Source organism: Ambystoma mexicanum, chromosome 11 (assembly GCF_040938575.1).
Source record: "Ambystoma mexicanum isolate Mex_15411 chromosome 11, UKY_AmexF1_1, whole genome shotgun sequence".
NCBI lineage: Eukaryota > Metazoa > Chordata > Amphibia > Caudata > Ambystomatidae > Ambystoma > Ambystoma mexicanum.
The window spans coordinates 1,476,148,232-1,476,170,753 of record NC_090934.1 but is presented as its reverse complement, the minus strand read 5'-3'; positions in this window follow the sequence as shown (position 1 = coordinate 1,476,170,753).

Below are 22,522 nucleotides of genomic sequence, written 5' to 3'. Positions count from 1 at the left end.
CCGATTATCTCACATGCGTGACACATATCTTATCTAAGTTACAAAGAAATTGGTCGCAGGGCACACGTTGATATCAAGGAAACCCCCCAACCTTTGTTCTAAAACCCGATCCTTTTCCTTACAGCCTGGCACACTGATGGTGCCCTTCTCTTGCTCTTTCAATTGATTTACTGCTCTATCTTTGTGTGTTAAACAGATAAAGGGGTCTATCAATGGAAAGGTCACCCCCTGTGAGGAGACTGGGGCCACTCTTGGTCCAGGTTATTCAACATAGCAGTATCAAGCTCAAAAACCTCAACCTATCCTTGGTGAGAAGTGACATGTTATGGTTTTTATGGACCCCTGTCATCATGTCAGAAGATGGCAACACGTGTAAATATAGAAGGATCAAATATATTTTGTTTTATGGAACTCAAAGAAATATTGTCGAGAGTAATCATGGAAAATGAGGCCGGAGTTACAAATGATTCGTGGTTTGAGACTCTTTTCTCTTGGGTGCCATCTTGGATGAACCTTGCTGTGTTGATCCAGTTACCTTATTGTTTTTCTTATTCTTTTCTGTTCCTGTCAATTGCTCTTGACATTTTCTTATGCCCTGGTACCAAAAGCTGCTCCCATGATGACCATGACCCTTTTTAAAGCTAGAACAACTACCATTTCATCTTAGATGGGTACTGTAAAGAAATACATTTGTAAATGGTCAAACAGAAAGACATCCCTTGACCATACTGGATGTTACCATTTTAGGGAAGAATTTCTCGGTATTAGTAGCAGTGATACCTGATCTTACTACATCTTTAATTGTGAGTAGTGACGTTCGCTGTTTTGATGGATGGATTTATTGAGTGGCACAGATTAAATTTAGAACTAAGGAAAATCTCAATAATCAAGTAAGGGAGAAAGATTCTTTGTACTCCCCTCACAATTCTTGGTCTCACAAAGGATTCTTTTCAAGTGGTCCATTCTGGGACTGGACAATTAGTAGACCTACTGTGAATGTAGGGGAGGCAGACTAAGGAGAGGAACAGGAACCTGGACCGGGAGGGCAGGTCTTTAGGGGAAGAGTATGTGATGAATCTTATGGACCCCCTACCTAAAGTCTCCTCCGAGGTGGCCAGGGAAAGGCATACGCTACCTGATCCTGACCTTTGGGGTGGTGTACTGCAGGAGGATCCCCTGGGAGGAGATAAGGCCCAGGGTGTTGAGGAGGTCCTGTGGGATGAGATGCCATATTTGTCCTTTAAAAGGGAGAACCTTTTAAAGATGCCAACACAGGTTATGCCTTATTGTCATTATGATGTATCTGAACCACATATAAGATCTGTGGCTCTGGGCACAAATGCCATAAAACCTGAACAAACCTTAACAACAGAAAGACCATTCAAGGTACTCAGGGTAAAAATACTTCTTACTCCCAAAGGTATAATGGAAAGTAATTTTGAAATTGCTTCACTTTTAGAAATCAAGCACAGGCTGTGCTCGGTTTACCACCCGTAGGCCAACGGGATCGTGGAGAGGCTCAATGCAGTCCTTAAGGCCCGCTTAGCAAAATTGTTTCACGAGTTGAAAAAGTCTTGGTACAACTGTCTTCCCTCTGCACTATTTTATTTGAGAAATCAGCACTGGAATAAACCATCATTTGAGCCCCACAAACCCACGACTGGGTGTAGGCTACACAGACCTCTCCCACCTGCACGCATGGCATCAGACGGACTCAAAACTGCAGAGGTCCTAGAAGAGGGGTTTAGGGAGAACCATAGGGCTTTAACGAAAGGTGTTAAGATTATATCTTCACAGGTTGTATCTTCCCACCAAAAGACTACATGAGAGACGGGCAAGGAAACTGATGATCAACACAAGCCACAGCTGCTCCTGGGAGACCATATCTTTATCTGGAACTTTGTGCGCCATTGGAACGAGCAGCGTTTTCATGGGCCTCATTGCGTGGTTTACGCAACTATGACTGCTGTGAAGGCAGAAGGTAACATGAATTGGATTCACCTTAGTGATACCCAAAGGTATACTGCCACCACTCTACTGGCACAGGATCAGGAGCAGGCACAAAGTTAAGTATGCCCCGCTCATTCTAGTGGAAATGGGGGGTGCGAATGAAAATCCAGAACTTGAATCTTTTTTTTTGTTTAGGAAAAGAAATGTCTACATTTGGAGATTGTGTTGAAATAACTGTTTTTATGGTCCTCTAGTCATCATGTCAGAAGATTGCAACAAGTGTAATTATAGAAGGTTCAAATGTATTTAGTTTTGTGGAACTCGACGAAGTATTGTCAAGAGAAAAAATAAATGTTGATATAGATTTTTTGAATAATGGAGATGAGAAACTAGATCCCATAACAAAAGTGAGAGGGACTCTGTGACGTGTGCCCGGACCAGAGATACCTAGAGAGAGGAAGGGTGTGGGTCCTCCAGTAGCCAGAAGCAGTAGAAATTGTGGCAGAATTTGTGGAAGCAGTGTGACCCGCAGAGAAAGTGTTAAAGAAGCTGGTGAGTTAAGCCTGCCATTCTTATACCTTGTGCAAGCATTGCCAGCAACAGTATCCAGTTCCCTATTCACTTGCGTATGGTTTGAGGCGAGCTGAAGTTGTTTGCTGAAGCTGTAATAATGGAACAATGGAAAAGTAGCACTTGTGTATATTGGGGAAGTCCTATTACTCTTGTGAAGAGAAAATGCTGCTTAAACCCATTGTTAAACCCTTAAAAGACTATGGCCCTCATGAAAAGTTTGCCGGTCAGGAAACAACGGTGCCAGTAAGCAAACTACAATTCTGCAGGCGGGTGTCGTACCTCCCACCTGGGTCAGACCTGGCGGGCGGAATGGCACCTGCCAGCAGAATTTCACAGAAGCACCGGCATTGTTATTAATGGTGCCAGTGCTTCCGTGGTCCCCACTCGCATATGTCCCCCACTCCTATGGTACTCTATGGGAAGGAGGATCAACATTTTACTGGCGTCTGACTTACCGGACCACCGGGGTTGTAATGCCCCAGTATTTCCGGTAAATCAGGCGGTAAATCATTCCTGGTCCGGTGGCTACCTGCTGGTTTTACCGGCACGGTTACTGCCAGACTCGTAATGAGGGCCAATGTGCTTCATTACAAGTCTGGCGGTAACCCTGCCGGTGATACCGGTAGGTTGCTGCTGGACTTGCAATATTTACCGGCGCCTGGCTTGCCTGTAACACCACTGTATTACACCACCAGTGTTCCAGGAAGTTGGGCGCTGGTAAATTGTTAATCGATATTCCCATTTGAGTCCCATAGGACTCAATGGGAATGAGGACCACGGAAGCACCAGCACCGATAATAACGATGCTGGTGCTTCCGTGATACTCTGCGGGCGGGTGCAGTTCCATCTGCCAGGTCTGACCCGGTGGGCGGGACAGCACCCACCCGCAGAGTCGTACTGTGCCGGTCCATTAACAACAGTGAAGGTAGGCTTACAGGCACCATTGTTACCGGACTGGCACAGTTGTAATGAGGCCCTATATCTACCTGAAGGGGTAGTCGTATGTCGCTTATTCAGAAGAGTGAACGTTGCAAAGGCCATTACTGAATACCTAATGTTTACAAGACCATTGTTAAAATGTAAAACCTTGGAAATCTTCATAAAAGAGTGATCTTTGTGCCTAATTGTGATTCACAAAGGAAGACTGAATTCTTGCCTTTATTTTCACACCGACGTACATTTCTTATATTATCCTTTAACCTTTGAAAACTATATTAAGAAGTGGTCGCTTTTGCCTAATTGTGAATCCCAAAGAAACACTGAACTGTATTCTTTACTTTCACATGGACATACATTTTCAATGCAAGAAGTGAAACACTTAAACAGTGTATCTATCATTGGAGAGGAGAGCAAGCATTGCCCAAGCCAAGAATCTGCCCATAAAAAGAGGGAAACTAGCCTTTCTCGGAGCTAATAAGCAATCGAACGGTTACTGTGAAGCTAATAACAATTTGACATGGACTAAGATAAAAGTGTGCAAGCATTATCTGAAGCTAAGATAGTGGCCCCAAGGCTTCTGGGTAATAACTTGAGCCAGTAGCTGGCAGAAAGGTGAAGGTAAAGTTGGGGTAGGGAAACTGGCTGCTTGTTAAAATTATTTTGAACTTGACACACTCTGCATTGCCAAAGACTGTAGAAGACAGAGATAAATGGGTCATAGAGGCAAATCCAGGTTGTTATAGTGGCGGACAGACAAGGAAGGCAAAGAGGATGCCTGTTTTGAAGAAAGATATTCAGGGGAAGAGTGCCTTGTCTATTTGAAGCTGTTGAAGCACTTTAAATTGAATCTTGTCAAAGCCTGTCTTGAAGTACAAATCACTGACGCTGTGGTGATAGTCCAAAGTACAGAAGCTGTGGTGGTAGATATGGGTGTCAGCAGATGCAACATTGTACTAGTCTAAACAAAGTGGAGTACTGTGAGGCAAAGGTGACTGTTCTCATGGTAAATCAAGTAGAAGTGAAGTTGTTGAAGTGAGAGAAGCAGCCTCGTGAAGTCTTCCTGACAAATATACCATTGTGAATTCTAATACTGTGACTGATGAACCACTAACTGTTAAGCAAGAACTGTGTCTCACTGACAGTTGTAGCGATTGCATTTCTTATAAACTGTGGCAGTTCTTCCAGAAGTGGTGACGAAGCCTTGTTGCTGGGATTACCACTGGTGCTCTTTTGAGGAAGCAAGAAAGTTGATATTTCACCAAGGAGAAAAGATTTGCTATCATTGGAATTTTGGTTAACAAATCTTTATTTTGACATTGAAACGCCAAGAACTGATTTGAGACTGTCGTGCCTACTAAAATTTCCTCATTTATTTCTTTGGGTGAACATTAGTTGAATGTACCTTGAAACCTGGGGAAGGGAATCTACCCAGGATATTAGAAGGTTATTCAGAAACTTTGAATGTGTGTGTTATGTTGTATTGCCATATATTATCTTTGTGCACGTGTTGCTTAGTGTCAGGGCCAGACATCCTGTGTTAATGTTTCTCCGTAGCTTTGGGTTAGGCTGGGAAATCCTCAGCAGCGTAGGCATCGTGAGAAATTTTACTACATTTATTTGGAGAATAAAATGGCATATTGTGATCAATCATTAAACAGCTGTCTGCCTTGCATTACAGTTCCCTCAAACCTAACACGGACACATCCTAAAAGGAGGTGTGTTCTACACATGAGCAGAAGATAGTGGTTAAGATAACTACTACCAATGAGAATGTAGGAATTGGGGAAAGATGGGATTTCTTTTAAGAGGTTTTATCCAATCACATGTGCGGGGTGGATGGTAATAAAGTAACTGGGTGTGTTTAAACCGTTGCAAAAATGTATCTAAAGTGTCTGTTTATGTGGTTCATGGAGACTTGGGTTAGTTTGGTTCTTCAGCAGCATCCAACTGCTCCCCGGATTATTGTACAATAAACCTGTGTTACCTACAAAATGTGCACTCATTCCTCAGGTGGTGGACACGCTTGGGTTGAGGTAATTAGGGGTCCGCACCCACAGATTGCAAGCGTGAAAGAGGCATGAAACATCTGGCAAAGGCTCTATTATGCAGCAAGGTCTGAAAGAAAGCCTCATTTGATGTATTATTGAGCATTTATTGAGCGCACATTGTAACCAGTGATTACATTGCAGGACAAAATAGAGACACAATAAATAAAGAGATACAAATAACGAAATACAAAAATGAAGAGTGTAAAAAACAGTGCCAGGATGGAAACATATCCAAATATTGCCAATAATATACTATTGCAGGTTTGGGTTTAAGTGAGGAAAAAACAAAGAGACTTAATTTAAAAAAGGTATAAAGGGGTGGACAAAAAAGAGGAAAGCCAGGTATAAGTGTATATGAAAGACAGGTATAAGTGGACACAAAAGACAGGTATAAATGGTCCTGGGATTAGGGATGTGTCCCCCTGAAGGGTATTAGCAAGTCAAAGGTAGGCAGAAAGTAATATGGTAAAAGTGAAAAGACATTTAAAAAGCACAAAACTAGGATTGTAATTCTTTAAAGTTCCACAAGATGGCAGTCACAGACTACAGAAACATAGATATGCACATCTGCATGTAGATAATATGGGTGCTGTAAGGTATGTCATTATTTTCTTAAAAGGTATTAATGTGTCTTTATAAATGTATTTTGATGTTTTGTCCGCAATAAAATCACATATAACCAGCGCACACCTGGATTTTCAAATCAGCAGAGTGCTGTACAACAATGGTTTAATCAAAATACAGGTAAGGGGGCACAGTTTACTGGCAGCCATGCTGCCTACAATTAAGCAACCAGAACTGTAATTAGGGGTGAGGTGGGCTTGGCTGGCAGGTGGGATGGGGGGTGTTTACAGTGCGTGAGAAATGAACTCTTTCAAGAGAAGGCTGTTCATCTACTTTCTGAACTGTGTGTGTGGGTGTGTGTCTGTGTGTGCCTGTGTGTGTGGTGCCAGTCTAATTATGGCTGATAAGAGTCAGAACACTGCCATGGAGAAACAGGAGTACAGATGGACTAATGTCACAGGTGCAGAGAGGAAACCTATGTTGGCAAGCAAGTCCAATGAGAAGCAATGAGCATTAGAAAGTGCCAAGGGCTATCAGTTGCGTCACCTGTGATGGGTGAACCATGTGGTCCGACAACTGCGCCAATACTGAGTAACCCCTACTTGGAGTGAACCTAGGAAAATCAATAGGTTGTAGGTGTTTTGCCTAACAAATGTTAAAGTGACTAAAGAGAAGAAAAAGTCAAGTAAATGGTTGATAAGCCTGAAACTTTACAAAGTGGATTTTGAATCAATATTGAAAGCTGAGACAGTTGAACTACGTGTGAACTGTGTTGAACTTGGGGAAGGGAGGTCTTTTTGTGGAACTGTCTTGAACCTGGGCAAAGGGGAGCTGCAAGCAAGCCAGGAGCTGGAAGAATCTTAGAACTTTATTCTGAACATTGTTTCTTTGGTTGCTGACATCCCAACACAATGTATAGATTTAGTTGTGAGAGCAAGTATAGGTTTTGGACACAGACAGACTTTTGAGTTGAACTTTATGACACAGACTTTCCTTTGTTTATTAAGGAAGGGAAATTCCAATCCTAGTATAGGGCAAGTTAGGCCTTACTCCATCCAGACATTCTAGAAATAAAACCTTCAATTTAGAAAAGTAAATCTATTGTCTGTGCCTTACTTCGTGATGCCTTCACAGTACTGTGTGATTTTCCATCCAGGGGATCCTGCACGTATGGAGCACTGGCAGAACCTTTGCTGAACACATTTACTTTCAGGGTGGTTTGAGGTTTGAGAGCAAGGTGTGAGGCAATACTCAGCCTTCCAACCTAGATACTACGGAATTTCAAAGTGGTGCGTGGGGTCTACATATCTCAAGCAGCTGTGTCTCTGATCCTAAAGTTCTTGCCTCCCATAGCACCTAGCTTATGATAATAAGTGGAGTGTCCTGACCACCCCGGATCATTGTAGTGCATAGGGTAACCTGTATCTATTTGAAAGAGAGAGAAATAGACAGAGACAGACAGACAGTGGCAATGAGAGGCAGTGAAATGGGACCGGTCTGCCTGAGGCTATTGGTAGGAGCACGGCAAGGCCCCTGGGACTCTGGATTGTAAGGCCTTTTCCAGGTGATTCTATGGGTTCACTATTAAGCAAATGCACGCTTGAAATCCAGAACAGCGAACTCCTTAGATCATAACTCCACCCAAACACTCTCATCCCATATCACTATGCTTACTCTCTACTCTACACCAACACACAATTAGAGTGTAGCTACACCCCTCAATCAATTTTGGCCTAGCTGCTCACATACAAACATTACCCCATGAACACCTCATCATTCTAATAAAACGCAGCTATATCCCATGACAAACCAGCCTAGATGCCCACATAAGTGTCCCACAGGTCTAACTCAGCCAGGAGCCAGTCTTGGTGTCCACCCGCCAGACTACACACATTCAACTGATAACAATATCACCACACCTAATGCTGGGATGCAGCTTCCATCAGTCAATTGCATCAGCTGCACACTTAACTGGTGCGCCCTAGCACCCTACGACACCTTACCTTCTCAACTGACCTGGACTGCGGTCCCCGAGCATGTTCAACCTACCAGCGCTTTGAGGTCATACCAATGAAATATAGAGCGCTATGTAAATGCCAAATAACATAACATTCTAATCATTGTGAATTTGTTCATGCCCTTTTGGATGATGTCTTAATTGTCCCAGGGATGTAAAGTTCATCATAATGCCAAAATATATACAACCAAAAATGGCCCCCAACCCAAAACAGAGGTAAATTGAAAAATACACAAATGCTTATCATAGTGTCATGCTTCGCCGCCCCTGGCGAGTATGGGACAAATGGCGCTTCAGGCGCCATTCTGTAACGCTCACCTTGTATCCACAGGGACACCGCTCGACTGGTCTGGGATGCTTCTCGGAACACTGCACCTTCTCCGGGATTCGTGCTGCCTGGGGTCAGTTCTAGAAGACAGGAGGTGGATTTTAGCTGCTACTCTTTCCCTCGAGGCCCACCTCCCCGTGCTCCCCTTGCGGTTCCCCTTGGGACTTCTCTCACCTTGGTATTCGTTAAGGTACGCTAGCACCATTCTGCCGAGTTACTTCACTGGCGTGGGCCTGGAGTCCAGACCGGCTGTGACTCCACTTTTCAGGTAAGTCTTTCGTATTAAGAATGAATGTCTGTAATTGTAGATGTTCCGAATAACCTTCTCCTTGTTTATTGCAGATGCTGAAGGAATGATGGTGGAACCAAGCTGATACTGGAGGCAGAGCTCAAGAAGGTAAAAGATGTGCAAAGCACGGCGCTGTGAGCGTCCTTGAAAGTTGGCTAACCTGTGCTGTTGTTCCTTGCAGGTCGCGGAAGGAATCCTGGAAGAAGGTGATCGAAGGAACCAGTCGCCGAATGGACGATGTTCAAGTGGCAATGGACTTCCAGGAGAGCTTGGTAAGTAAGCTTACTTAATGTCTTATTCCCGAACTTCTTCCCAGGGATGTTGCTGGAGGAAGATAGTGATGTCCAAGAAGACTTCGGTGGATGGAGGAGCTGAAACTGGGCAGGTAAGGTTGACTATGGTTCTTCTTCTCCTCTCGCCCGTGCAGGCCAAGAAGCTGAGCAGGACCCGGTGAAAGTCACGCTGCAAGAGCAGAATAACGCGAAGTGCGTGCCTCGGGTCGGGCGTGGTTGAAATAGCCAGCAGGTATCCCAGGTGCTTCGGGGCTGGATGCTAGACTGCTTGTTGCAGTTCCCCATTGGTCCTTGTGGGGGCAGCCATGTTAGTCCATTGCCCATTGAAACCCACACCTGCCATGTGAACCTGATGCTAACGGCACCAGAACTGACTCCAAGGGACCCGAGAGGGGCGGAATTGGGCCCTTCGGGCCTTGTTAAAATACTGTGGTGAGGGCCAAAGAGCCTGAGTTCCTTGGCCTGAGACTAAGGTTGTGACAGCACTCCCCCCTAAGGCCCCTCTCAAGGTGGTTCTCCTGTCCGGCCCCGGCTTGGTGGGGTACTCTCGGTGGAAACGCTGAAGCAGGCGTGGAGCATCGATGTACTCGCTGGGCTCCCATGTCCTGTCCTGTGGACCGTATCCCTTCAAATCCACTAAATAGTAGAGATTTGTTCTCACATACTTGGAGTCCAGGATGTCCTTTACTTTGTATTCGGGTTCCCCATGAACGATTACGTGTCCTGGTGGAGTAGTTACTCGGGTTCCCGGCTTGACCGGCTTCAGAAGAGATACGTGGAACACCGGGTGTATCCGCATGTGGGCTGGCAGTGTCAGCTTTACAGCAGCTGGGTTAATGATGGACTCAACAGGGTATGGTCCTAAGAACAGTGGGCGAAATGTCCGAGTACCCTTTAGAGGTATATGTTTGGAGGCTAGCCACACCATATTCCCTACTTGGTAGTCAGGAGCTTTGGTGCAACGCTGGTCCACGTACCTGTTCTGGCGCGCCTTGGCTTGTTGCAGGTGTTCTTGAGCTCTCGTGAAAGCCTGTGAGATGGTCGTGTGGAGGGTCGTGATGGCCGGCATTTGAAGGGTCGTAGGGATGTCTAGCTCGGAAGTGCAAGGATGCCTTCCATATACCATAAAGAACGGCATTTGCCCAGTGCTGCTGTGCAACGAGTTATTATAGGCGTACCCGGCGATCCATAAAAGATCCTTCCAATCTCCTTCCACCTGGTGAAGCATGCAGCGCAAGTACTGCTCGAGAGTCTGATTCATTCTCTCTGTTTGACCGTCTGTTTGGAGGTGATGGCTAGTGGACAATCAGATGTCTATTTGGGCCAATGAGCAACACTTTCTCCAGAGGTTGGACACAAATGGGGTACCACGATCCGATATTAAAACTGAAAGGAATCCATGAAGGCACAGCACGTGCTCGAGGAAGATTCTGGCGAGACCGGATGCATTAGGCAGACCCTTGAACGGGAAGAAGTAGGCCATTTCGGAAAACAAGTCCACGATCACCAGGATGGTGTTGTAATCTTGACATGAAGGAAGATCGGTAATAAAGTCTAGTGATAGCCTGTGCCATGTTGCTGGGGGAATGTCCAAAGGCTGTAGAAGTCCAGCGGGTCTTAGTTTAGAGGATTTGTTCTGGGCACAGATACCGCAAGAAGAAATGAAATCAATTACATCCTTACGCCACGTTGGCCACCAGCAACTTCTTTTCACCTTAGCCAAGGTCTTAGCAATCACCGGGTGGCCTTCCATGAGGCAGTCATGTTACTCCGAGATGACCTGTTCTTGAAGTCCTTTCACCAGCACAAACAGCCGGTTTCTGTAATAAGGCAATTGGTCCTTCATACAGTAGCATTCTCCTCTGGAACCCCATTCTCGTAGTTGCTCCTGGGTTAAAACTTGCCGGACTTCGTATAGAAGCTTGTCCTGAGTCATGGTGGTTGTGATGCCCAGGATTCTGTCCCCTGGGATGATGGCCACGGGGTCCGGAGGTACGTGCACCACCTCATCGGTGCTCATGCGAGAGAGGGCATCAGCCTTGCCATTTTTAACACTGGGTCGGTACGTGATCACATAGTCATACTCTGCAAAAAAAAGGGCCCAGCATAGCTGCCGAGATGACTGAGCCATTGCATCCTTCAGATATTGGAGATTTCAATGATCCGTTATTACGGTGATGGTGTGTCTGGCTCCCAACAGGTAGTGTTGCCAAGCCTTGAAGACAGCCTTAATGGCCAGTAACTCTTTATCTGTGATGGCGTGATTGAGCTCCGGCGGCGAGAACCTTCGTGACCAAAAGGCCACTGGATGTAGTTGGCCAGTGTGTGAGTCCCTTTGTGATAAAACTGCACCCATTGCCATACTGGACACATCCGTTTCCACTACATAAGGAAGGTCTGGGCGTGGATGTTGCAAGATTGGAGCGGTGGTAAACTTCGCCTTCAGTTCCTGGAAGGCCTTTTCAGCCTCTTCTGTCCAACAAAACGTCTTGTTGCATTTCCTCAATAATGAAGTAATCGCGTGTACTATTTGAGAGACCCCGGGAATAAAACGGCGGTAAAAGTTCGCAAATTCCTAACATACTCTGGACTTCCTTGATTGAATTTGGCGCTGGCCAGTTGAGGACGGTGTCGACCTTGTGAACGTCCATTCGTATGCCCTTAGGTGAAAGGACGAAGCCCAGGAACTCTACTTCCGTAACAGGGAACGAACACTTCTCCAGCTTGGCGTAGAGATGGTGTTGATGGAGCTTGGTCAGCACTGCCCGTACTTGCCTAACGTGATATTGTTCGGATGCCGAATACACCAGGATGTCATCGATGTAAACTAAAGCGCAGACATCAATGAGCTCTCTAAGTACATCGTTCATGAAGTATTGGAATGCAGCTGGGGCGTTGCACAGGCCGAACAGCATCACTTGATATTCGTATAAGCCGTACTTGGTATGGAATGCCGTCTTCCACTCGTCCCCTTCTTTAATACGCACTAAATGGTAGGCATCTCTAAGGTCCAACTTGGTATAAATCTGGGCTTCCTTGACCTGATCTAATAACTCCGGAATCAACGGCAGGGGATAACGGGTCTTGATGGTGATTTGGTTCAATGCACGGTAGTCGATGCACGTTCTCAATTCTCCTTCCTTCTTCGGTACCAAGAATAACGGAGCCGCTGCCGATGACTTGGACGGGCGGATGAAACCGTTGGCTAGATATTGTTTCAGGTACGTTTTCAGGTGTTGGTTTTCAGGTTCAGTGAGGGCGAGGTGAGAGAAGCTCCACGGATACCGGTGGACATCTGCGACAAACAATTTTGCTTCCTCCAGAATATTCCAATGGGGTTCCGGCACCCCTCTGCACAGCGTTGGGTCATTCAAGAGACAGCTCATCCACGGTGACAAGTCGACTACAACCATAATCCACGTAATAAGGAGCCTGACCAAAGGGCGATGTCTGCTGAGCTATAAGACGGCCTCATGCCCAGGCCTCATCGACATCCATGTACAGGAAGGAGACACCATCCGCTCAACAGCACCTGGATGTGTAACACAAGGACACATCTACAACATGGATTACAAACCACCCGTGAGTCCAACCATCATGAAAGACGACGTCCTGAGGGAATTCCCACATCTATGCCAAGTCCTGGGCAAGATGAAGGGTTGCCCAGTCAAGCTACGCATTGACCCGGCAGTCTGTCCGGTCCCGCAACACCCACGCAGGGTTGGATTCCACCTCCAAGCGGCAGTGTCAAACAAACTCAATCAGCTCCTACATGATGACATCATTGAACTGGCCACTGGACCGACACATTGGGTCTCTCCACTTGTTATTGTTCCAAAGGAAGGAGGTCGCTTACAACAATGTGTAGACATGAGGGTGGCCAACACAGCCATTCAAAGGGAACTTCATCCAGGACCCAAGATCGGGACATGAACGTTCAGCTCAATAAAGCTGTCCTCTTTTCGAAACTAGAACTGAACCAAGGTAACCACCAGATGGTACTTCATCCCGAATCGCGAGTGATCACCACATTTGCATCTCATGATGTACTGTTCCGCTATAAACGATTAAACTTTGGAATTTCGTCAGAGGCTGAAATTTTCCATGAAGCCATCAGACAGATCATCAGACCCTTGGAAGGGACACTAAACTATAGCGACAACATCCTCGTTTTTGGGAAGACTTGCGAAGAACATGACAAAGCCCTCCGTGCTGCATGCGTGGCTGTGCAGGATGCATGACTGACCCTCAACCTGGAAAAGTGTCGATTCAGTAAGTCCAAGCTTAAATTCTTTGGACATATTTTCTCAGCTGATGGTATGACCCCTGACCCAGACAAGGTTTCCACCATTTTCAACCTACGGAAACCCAGCAAAGCTGCCGATGTAAGGTCATTCCTGGGGATGGCTGGGTACTGCACCCGATACGTGCCCCACTTTGCCACCATCACCGAACCTCTAAGGCGCCTGTTACAAAAAGAGGTCCCATTCGTCTGGTCCGACGAGTACCAAGGAGCGTTTGACACGATCAAACAGGCTTCAGCTGAGGCCCGGAAGCTCGCTTATTTCGATCCAGACTGGCACACTGAAATTTTTGTTGATGTCAGCCCGGTGGGGCTAGGGGCCATCCAAGCGCAAACCAGCAGCCCTGATGCCAACGTGAGACACATAGTGGCATACGCCAGCAGAGCACTGACTCCCCCAGAATCCGCTTACTCCCAGGTGGAGAAAGAAAGTTTGGCAGTTGTCTGGGTCTGCAAACATTTTCACAACTTTGTAATTGGGAAGAGATTCACCCTCATCATGGACCATCAAGCTCTGCTGTCTCTCTTTGGGAACCCAAGAACGAAAATGTCCCCATGGATCGAGCGATGGGGCATTCGCCTACAGGAATACCACTTCGAGATCATCCATCGACCAGGGGCTGAGAACAACCCCTACGACTACCTGTCCAGGCACCCGACTGGCAAACCGGTACCCAGGCCTGGTGACATTTAATATGTCAGTTACATAACAGCCAACGCACTGCCCCCAGCCATCCTGATTGTGTCCATTGCCTCTGTGTCAGCAGCAGACCACTCCATGACCATAGCAATAAGCCTGACAGAGAACAACAGGTGGAAGGACTTTCGCCGTGCAGTTCTCAGACACTCAGGACAGAAATCATCAAGACCACCCATGAAGGCCATAGGGGTGCTGACAACTCCAAAAGACAGCTCAGATGCCATGTCTGGTTCTCGTTCTTGGATGACATGGTTGACCGCTGGGTAAAGAACTGTGTAGCCTGTCAGTGCACTGCCAAAGCAGAACTCCCAGTGCCACTCAGAGTGAACAAAATCCCGGATCACCCCTGGGAGCGAGTTGCGATGGATTTCTACGGGCCACTTGAAATGGGCGAGTACCTGCTGCTCTTTATCGATGAACACTCCAGATTCCCCATCGTAAAGAAAGTGAAATCCACAGCCTTTGCCCATGTAGCCACCATCTTCGACGAAGTCATCAGCGAATGGGGAATCACAAACACAATAAAGTGTGACAATGGTCCTCCTTTCAGTGTACACGAATTCAGAGTATTTGCAAGGCACATGGGGTTTATTTATCAAAAGATCACGCTACTCTGGCTCCAAGCTAACGGGATGGCATAAAGGTTCATGGCCTTGATCAAGAAGACGATGCAAAGAGCACGGATTGACGGGCTAGATCCTCACCAGGCACTGTATCTAATGCTGAGGGATTATCGGAACACACCCCACAAAGCCACCAACAAAACCCCAGACAAACTCATGATAAAACATCAAGTTCGGATCAGAATCATCAATAACCCAGCAACCCAGCCTGAACCAGATCAAGAGGTAATCCAGAGGGATGCCGAACGCAAGGAAAAGACCAGAGCTGAGACAGACGAAAGAAGGAGAGCCCGGACAAAGGATTTCCAGGTAGGGGATGAAGTGTGGGTCCAACAAACTATGAACAAGAAAACAGACTCCCAGTTGCCACCTGAGCCCCTGCAAGTGATTGCCATCAAAGGAACAATGATAACAGCAGCTAGTGATACAAGAGAGGTAACCAAGAACAGTTCCTTGTTCAAGCATACCACAAGAGGAGAAGAGGAGAGGCCTCTGCCTTTTGACCCGGACCCTGAACGCTATGACGCATGTGACGAGGAGTGGGTCCCCCTCGAACCTCAGGTTCTACATCAGTTGGATCCAAATGACAGTACTGACGGCGGCTCAGGTCAAGAGCCACAAGGTCGGCCCCAAAGGGTCCTCAAGAGACCACCGAGACTAGTTGAAGAATGTTAAGACACAGTTATTGAGTTCATGCTTAACCCTTGTAAGGACATTTGTCCGGGGGTGTTGTCACAGGGTCCCTTTAAGACAGTGCTCCCCCCTGCGCGCCACCAGCGGATGTGACGCTGGGAAAAGGGGAGGATGAAGGGAGGTTCGGGAGGAACAGACAGTATCCTCCTGGAAGTCGAATAAAGCAGTTGGGAACTAGAGAGCTGATGTGTCTCTGTTATTTCCACATGACCACAAGGTCTAACACACCCTACTCACAGATCCCCAGCCTAGGGGGTAGGGTGCGTGATGACACATCAGCACCCTGTAGATCAGGCATGTACAGATTGTAGAGGGTGGGGCAAGCACGCAGCCCTGTCTAAGACCCTTATCCTGATCAGTGGGTCTAGATAGACCGCCCTGTACATTCAGGCAAACAGCAACATTGCTGTGAAGCAAGATCAACATGTTGAACAGGCCCTGGTAAATGTCCAATTGGCAAGTTTCTGCCATAGCCACGCCCTCTAAAACCCTATCTAACTCTACTGATAGGTCTAAGCTGCCGACACATTAGCAGCCTGCCTTTTCACACTATATAAGTGACATACATAGTGTTAAGAGGGTCGGCTCATTACAGTTTCCACCCCTTTCTGGGATCGTGTCTGGAAGATGCTCAGCCTGTGAGCAGACTCTGCCAGGATCTTACAGGCGCGATCAGTAAGAGGAATAGGCCTGCAGCTCAGGGGAGAGCTACGATCCCCCTCTTATGTGAGGGTACACTTATATCTTCTCACCCAGACCTTGGCAAGGTCATTTCTGCAGTGTTATGATATGATATGATAGGGTATTTATAACGCGCTTAATACCGAGAGGTTTCTAAGCGCGGACCCAGGGATCGAACCTGTTTTGCTCCGTGTCATCTTGTTTCCAAGTCGAGCACGCTGCCGCTGAGCTATCCTCCTGGAAATGGAGTGTTAGAATATCGGCGCAGAAAATGGGATCAGCTTTTAAGGGAGCATTCGTGAGCCTGTTTGGGCCAATAGACAGCGAGCTATTACAATCAACGGATGCCACATTGGACATCCTCTCTCTTCAAATGTGCCTTCCAACATTCCCCTAAAGTGTTTAGTGGGCCCTGTGTTGAAGTGGAACTGGACTCGCACATATTTCAGTCACGCAGTGAATGAAACAGGATTCAATGATGTGCAGAGGTGGTAAATGAACATGCAACACCTTTAATGCTCAGGCGCACTGGCGCGAAGGCGGGTGCTCCGCCTACCTTCACAGGTGGGTTGCAACCCACAGCACAAAAATAGAAAGGGGACAGGGTCTCCCTGCCGGTGAGATAGCTGCGATCGGAAAGTGATCTGCTGGTCGTAGGTTCGAATTCTGGGTGATATTGTATGTAAATATGTCCTCTATAAAGTGCTTTGGATTAAGGCGCTATATAAATAACTCATATCTTTCTTTACAATACACTTCATGACTCCCTGCTTGAGGTTCCTATAAGAGTTAATCCTGTGCGTTTTATACCAGTTCTTATAGGGCTGTCTAAGACCAAGACGGGAGCCCTATTTATTTTCTGGCTTCAGATCTCTTTGGTTTTTTCCCTATCATTATCTACAGTGTCGAACGTTCCATAGGTTTTGGTGATTTGATTCATTTAGTACAATCAGCAATCATTTTACATGCCTAGTGAAATGATTACTGAGCATGCCAAATGTATTCTCTCACAATAATTGATTGTTGACTAATTTGTGTCACTTATGTCTTGGAAAAGTGAAACACTTGCACGTGCCTCCAGGTGGAGTTTGGTGGCACCACTGTACAGCACTGCAATACACACATTGATGTTGGAATAACGTTTTTTTTTATGCAACTATGAATAAAATGCAATAAAACCAGAAAAGCAATGAGATCGCATTGGTATCAGGTAATATTATCCCCACCAAAATTATCGCTGTATATATGGTCGTCGGGAACGGCCCTAGGCAATATTTTTAGTGGGGATGATATTAGGGTATTTTGGTAGCGGGGGTGCCCCCCTCCTTTTAAAATAATAGGGGATTGCGAAGGTGTTCCCCGCAGGTTCCATTCCTTAATATCACCGCAAAAACATGGCGATATTTTTGCATGGCAATATTTTTGAAGGGATATTAACACATGGAATCATCAAATTTAGCCTCATGTATCAGGCAATTCAAATCTAATACTCATCCAAATGTGCACAGGCCAAAATAGAAAACCCAAACCTAAACCAATACATTTTCTAACTGATTGGTGGATACCAGTCTCTGTGTAGCCGTGTGGCAACAGGACAACTCCCTAACGAACCTAAACAGAAACTCAAAAAACCTCAATAGACAGGTAGAGCGCTCTGAAACTAATTTACTCACCCACTTACTCAGTTACAATAAGCTGAGCAGGAACATGACATTGCGATTTCTTTACATTAAAATCTCCAATCTCATCTTGGAGCTTTTGAATCTGTCTACTCTATGTGCACATTGATAAATGCAACATGAGGGAAGGCAAGTGCAGATGGCAGAGCACCAATCCAGAGTGGTTTATAGCCTGTACAGTAAATAGGGGGGCCCAGCTCCTACTTGCCAGCAGCACATGCAAAATAGAACCATCAACGTGTGCACCATAACAGTGCATGTTCCGTACCTCAATACTGTATTGCACTACTTGGAGGCCTGAAGGGAGGGTCCTGGGTTTCAAGACCTCCAGATTACACAGGTCAGTTACCCTATGGGTTTGTGTGCACCTTTGCATCCTCTTTTGAGCACGTAAAACATCACATCTAGGGGGTCATGAGGAGTGTTGCAGCATTCAGCAGAAAGATGTTTCATGCAAATGACTGTTATCAACTGAGGTCCTCTCAGGAACACCAACTGATTACGAACCACTGGCGCAAAAGCAGTAACAAAAGGAGCGTGCATGCAGCAAACCTGAAAGACTGCACAGTGAGCATGGCCGGCTATTGTGCTCTGTACATTCCACAACTGGCTACTGGGGGTACACTTTCGCTCACCCCATTTCCGTCAAAGGGGACCCCACTCCAAAAAGACTCAGACGGCGGGTCAAGTCACACAGGTTTATTTGTCAATCTTCCGCGGAAGGGCATGACTTCAGCGTCCTTGAGAGAACGGGGAAGTGAGCTGATAAGCATTAGGTCTGCATGGTTTATATACATTTTCAAATATTGGTTCCAATCTCTAGCACGTGCACAGAAAAGGAGTTGACATAAGCATTAGCAGTTAGTCACGTAATCTTCCTCCCCCCATCCCTCCTTCGTGCGGAAGAGTTCCTCGTAAACACATTCCTGGGGTGAGCAGATAAGCCTACAACTGCACAGTCATTACGCCCTTCTCTGCATTTTAGGAGCCCTCTTCAGGGAATTCACTTGTGCTGTTCATGACTATCGTGTATCTGTCATGCCAGGCCTTTAACACCCTCTGCCCTTCCCTTCTTCTTGGAATTTGACATCTGATTAACAAGAAAACAAACTTTGCAACACTGCCTAGTCGCACGTAATCTCCCTTTTCTACTCTGAGGCTCTACAGGATTCATCTTGCTACAGCATGTGCAAGACCTTACTAATTTTTGTATCCACAATTTGGCCCCTTTGCTCATGTTGAGCAAGATTACACGTCAATCTTATTCAAATCCTCCATTTCCTTTAACTACATTGTCCGCAAATGCTCCTTTTCCTGATGAGAGGGGGTATCCTGTCCTGCTACAGCAATCTATATAACCTCCAATAAGCATTGGAGAACATTGTATGCATAGGCAGCAAACCAGGACTAATCCTATCACTACCAGTATTGGGGTTAGCAACTTCCAGCCAAGATCTTTCAGTAACTTCATCCACCAACTATCTCCGACCCCCTCCTCATAGTGGATTGTCTTGGCTATCTTGTGTAACCTGGATATCCCAGACAACACTCCCTCACTTGCATCAGGATTATACATGCAACATTGGGAACCCACCATAGTGCAAACTCTGTCCCTTTCTGCTGTCAACACATCCAACACGTACCTATTCTGTAATGCAACTAACCGTATGACCTTCATCTCATATGTAATATTATTGAGTATATCAGCTGTTTCACTAATCATGGGCTCCACTGCCCTACTTAGTCTGTGTACCTCTTTGAGTTCAGGAATATTCCTACAGGGAGTGTCATTGCCTTTATTATGTCAATAAATATATCCAGATCAGTGTCTGATTGGTCAAGCCCTTTCCTTATCTCTCTCTTATACCTGTGTTTAGCATATATTTCTTTAGGGGTATAAGTCATAGCAGCAGGTATTATCCTTGCAAAATAACATGTTCCCGAAAAGTTCCTGGGAAGCCATAGATAAGCCTTTTTATTACAAACATAAGCATACCCTTCAATCTCACCTATACCCCTACTATACCTAGAAAGATCGTATATTATACTACTCCCCAAAATAGTTTCTCCTTTCATTCCTTTGAAACAAATATTCTTCCTTGAGTACTCTCTGGTTACCATCAAGGGGGGTGGAGGTAATTTCCCTACCCTTGCCTGACCTACAAGGTCTCTTGAAGAGTAGGTTACTCCCTCCTGTTTCATTTTATGAACTATACCTGCTGATATGTCTGACCATTTCATTGTAAAGCACCTGGAAGTATTTGGCATATACTTGTCTAGTGAGAGAACCCTCATCCAAAGCAAAATACAACTGTCAAATTCTGGTACTGCAAAAGCATACATAGGTATTCCATCTCCTGCATGGCGGGGAACATGACTACATATCCAACAATTTGACAAATTCAACGCCTTTTGTGTTGTATTCATTAAGCGTGTGTATGCATTCCTACTATAATCTTCATCTTCATGACCATCATGCTCATGCCTATCGTTACTGTATACATAGGTAATATTGGCATCATTTGGGGAGTTCACCACAGGAAATATATTCTTAAATTCATACATTTAAGGGTGTTCCAGATACCATAAAAATACACCAAGCCCTGCTATCACCAAGACACCTGCCATACATAAAACCGTCTTTTCCTTCATTGTACACCCATATTTGTCCACCTTCACCCGTCCACTTGGGTGGGCAGGCAGAGCTAAATCCTGCAGTTCCACCTCACTTATCATTGCTTCTGCCACCTTACCTGAGTTTATGCTGACACTTGCAGGTTAAGTTCCGTGGCTTGGCTGGGTCCCAGCACCTAGCGTTCTACCCTAGTGAGCAGCCTCTCACTCTTACAGTTTACGTTCCCAACCCTATTTAAAGCTCCAGTGTCTTTGTACCCTAAACATACAAGATTCACTGGCGCTCTTTCCACCGATCTGTCCCACGCCTCAGTGTGCCTTGTCCAGGAGGGACGCCGAAGGACCTTCAAGCAACTGCTTATTGTCTTCAGCAAGGCTGTGCACTGCTCTGACCGACAAAAGAGTTTGTGTCTCTCTAACAATCAAAGATCCATTCACAGTCCTTACTCGTTGCCTGGCACATATACTTTCCATGATCTCAGGTTGTACCTGAGGACATCCGTTGGGAGAGGGATCTGGGATGATCCCAAAAGGCTTTTTTGTAACCCGGTTGATTGCAATGGTTCTATAGCAGCAGCTTTCTTCACATGACTTGCATGGTACCAGTGTGGTTTACCATCGACTTTCAGTGCTGTCTGCGTTGTCAGCAACACTTGGTAGGGTCCTTTCCATCGCGGCTGCAGGCCACTTGTTCTGTCAAAGGCTTTGATTACAACCCAGTCCCCGGGTTTCACATCATGGCCTGGACGAATTGGTGGTACTGGGGCCGCATCTTTCACCTGCGTATGTATAGAAAGAAGCCTGTTAGTCAATGCAATACAATATTGTTGCAACGCTGGCCAGGTTTGTTCAGACAATCTTTTTGGGTTTACAGGAGTACCAATGCTAGATGGCCGGCCCATTACTATTTCGAATGGGGATAGTCCATGGGTGCATTTGGGCGCAGTTCTCATGCTCAGCAATGCCAGGGGCAAGGCATCGGTCCACTTCAAACATGTTTCTGCGCATGCCTTTGCCAATTTGTTCTTCAATATCTTATTGGTACCCTCAATAATTCCTGCTGACTGGGGGTGGAACACGGCATGGAACCTTTGATCTATCCCCATTTCTTTGCATACCTTCTACACCACCTCCCCCGTGAAATATGATCCATTGTCTGACCATAAATAGGTAGGGACGACCGTGTATAGGGGTACCCAATGTTTCAATATGCATTTTGCAGTTGAGGTAGCACTGTTGTCTCGGAGGGGAAAGGCTTCCACCCATCCTGAATAACCACATTTCATTACCAGGCAATAAGCAAACTTGTTTACAGGTTCCAAACGTACAAAATCCATATAAATCACTTCAAAGGGTTGTGTGGGCAGTTTATAGTGCCCTGCTGGGGCCAGCACACCCTTTCGAACATTGTACATTAAACAGATCTTGCACTGCTTTGCCCATTGCCTACAATAGGGACCAATTCTTTTGTTCTCCCAGACAGTTTTAGCACACTTTCCATTGTTCTAGTGTTTACATGTGTTGGTCCATGTGCCACACTTACTACAACAGGGAGGTATGCATATGGTAACATCCACCTCCTTGTGTTCACATGTTCCCATGCCCCACTCTCCAGTTATCTTATATTTTCATCCAAGTGCCAGGTTTTCCTTTCTTCCTCTGTTGCATCTTCCTGGATTCTTACTACTTGCTCGCCCACACCCAATTCCCCTCCTTCAGTTTCACACATATATTGTCCAAGCTCATTATTTACACAATTTTCTGCTGCATATTTTGCTATCATGTCTGCTAAATCGTTACCCTGGGATACATAATCAAGTACTTTCCGGTGGGCTCCGCATTTTACCACTGCTACCCTTGTGGGTAATGTCAAGGCATCCAGGAGTTCACATATTAATGCTACATGTTTTACCTTTGTACCTTGCGATGTTAGAAATCCCCTTTCAGCCCAGAGCCTCCCAAAATTGGTTACCACGCCATGTGCATAAGCCGAATCAGTGTATATAGTTACACATTTTCCTTCACTATGTTTTAGTGCTTTTATTACTGCATGCAATTCTGCTGCCTGTGCAGATTTCTCTGGTACCTTTCCCATGTCTACTATAGTTTCACCTGTTGTCACTGCGTAACCTGCCACCGTGTCCCCTGAATCTAATTTATAGCAAGACCCATCACAAAACAATATACCCTCTCCATCCTCCAGGGGCC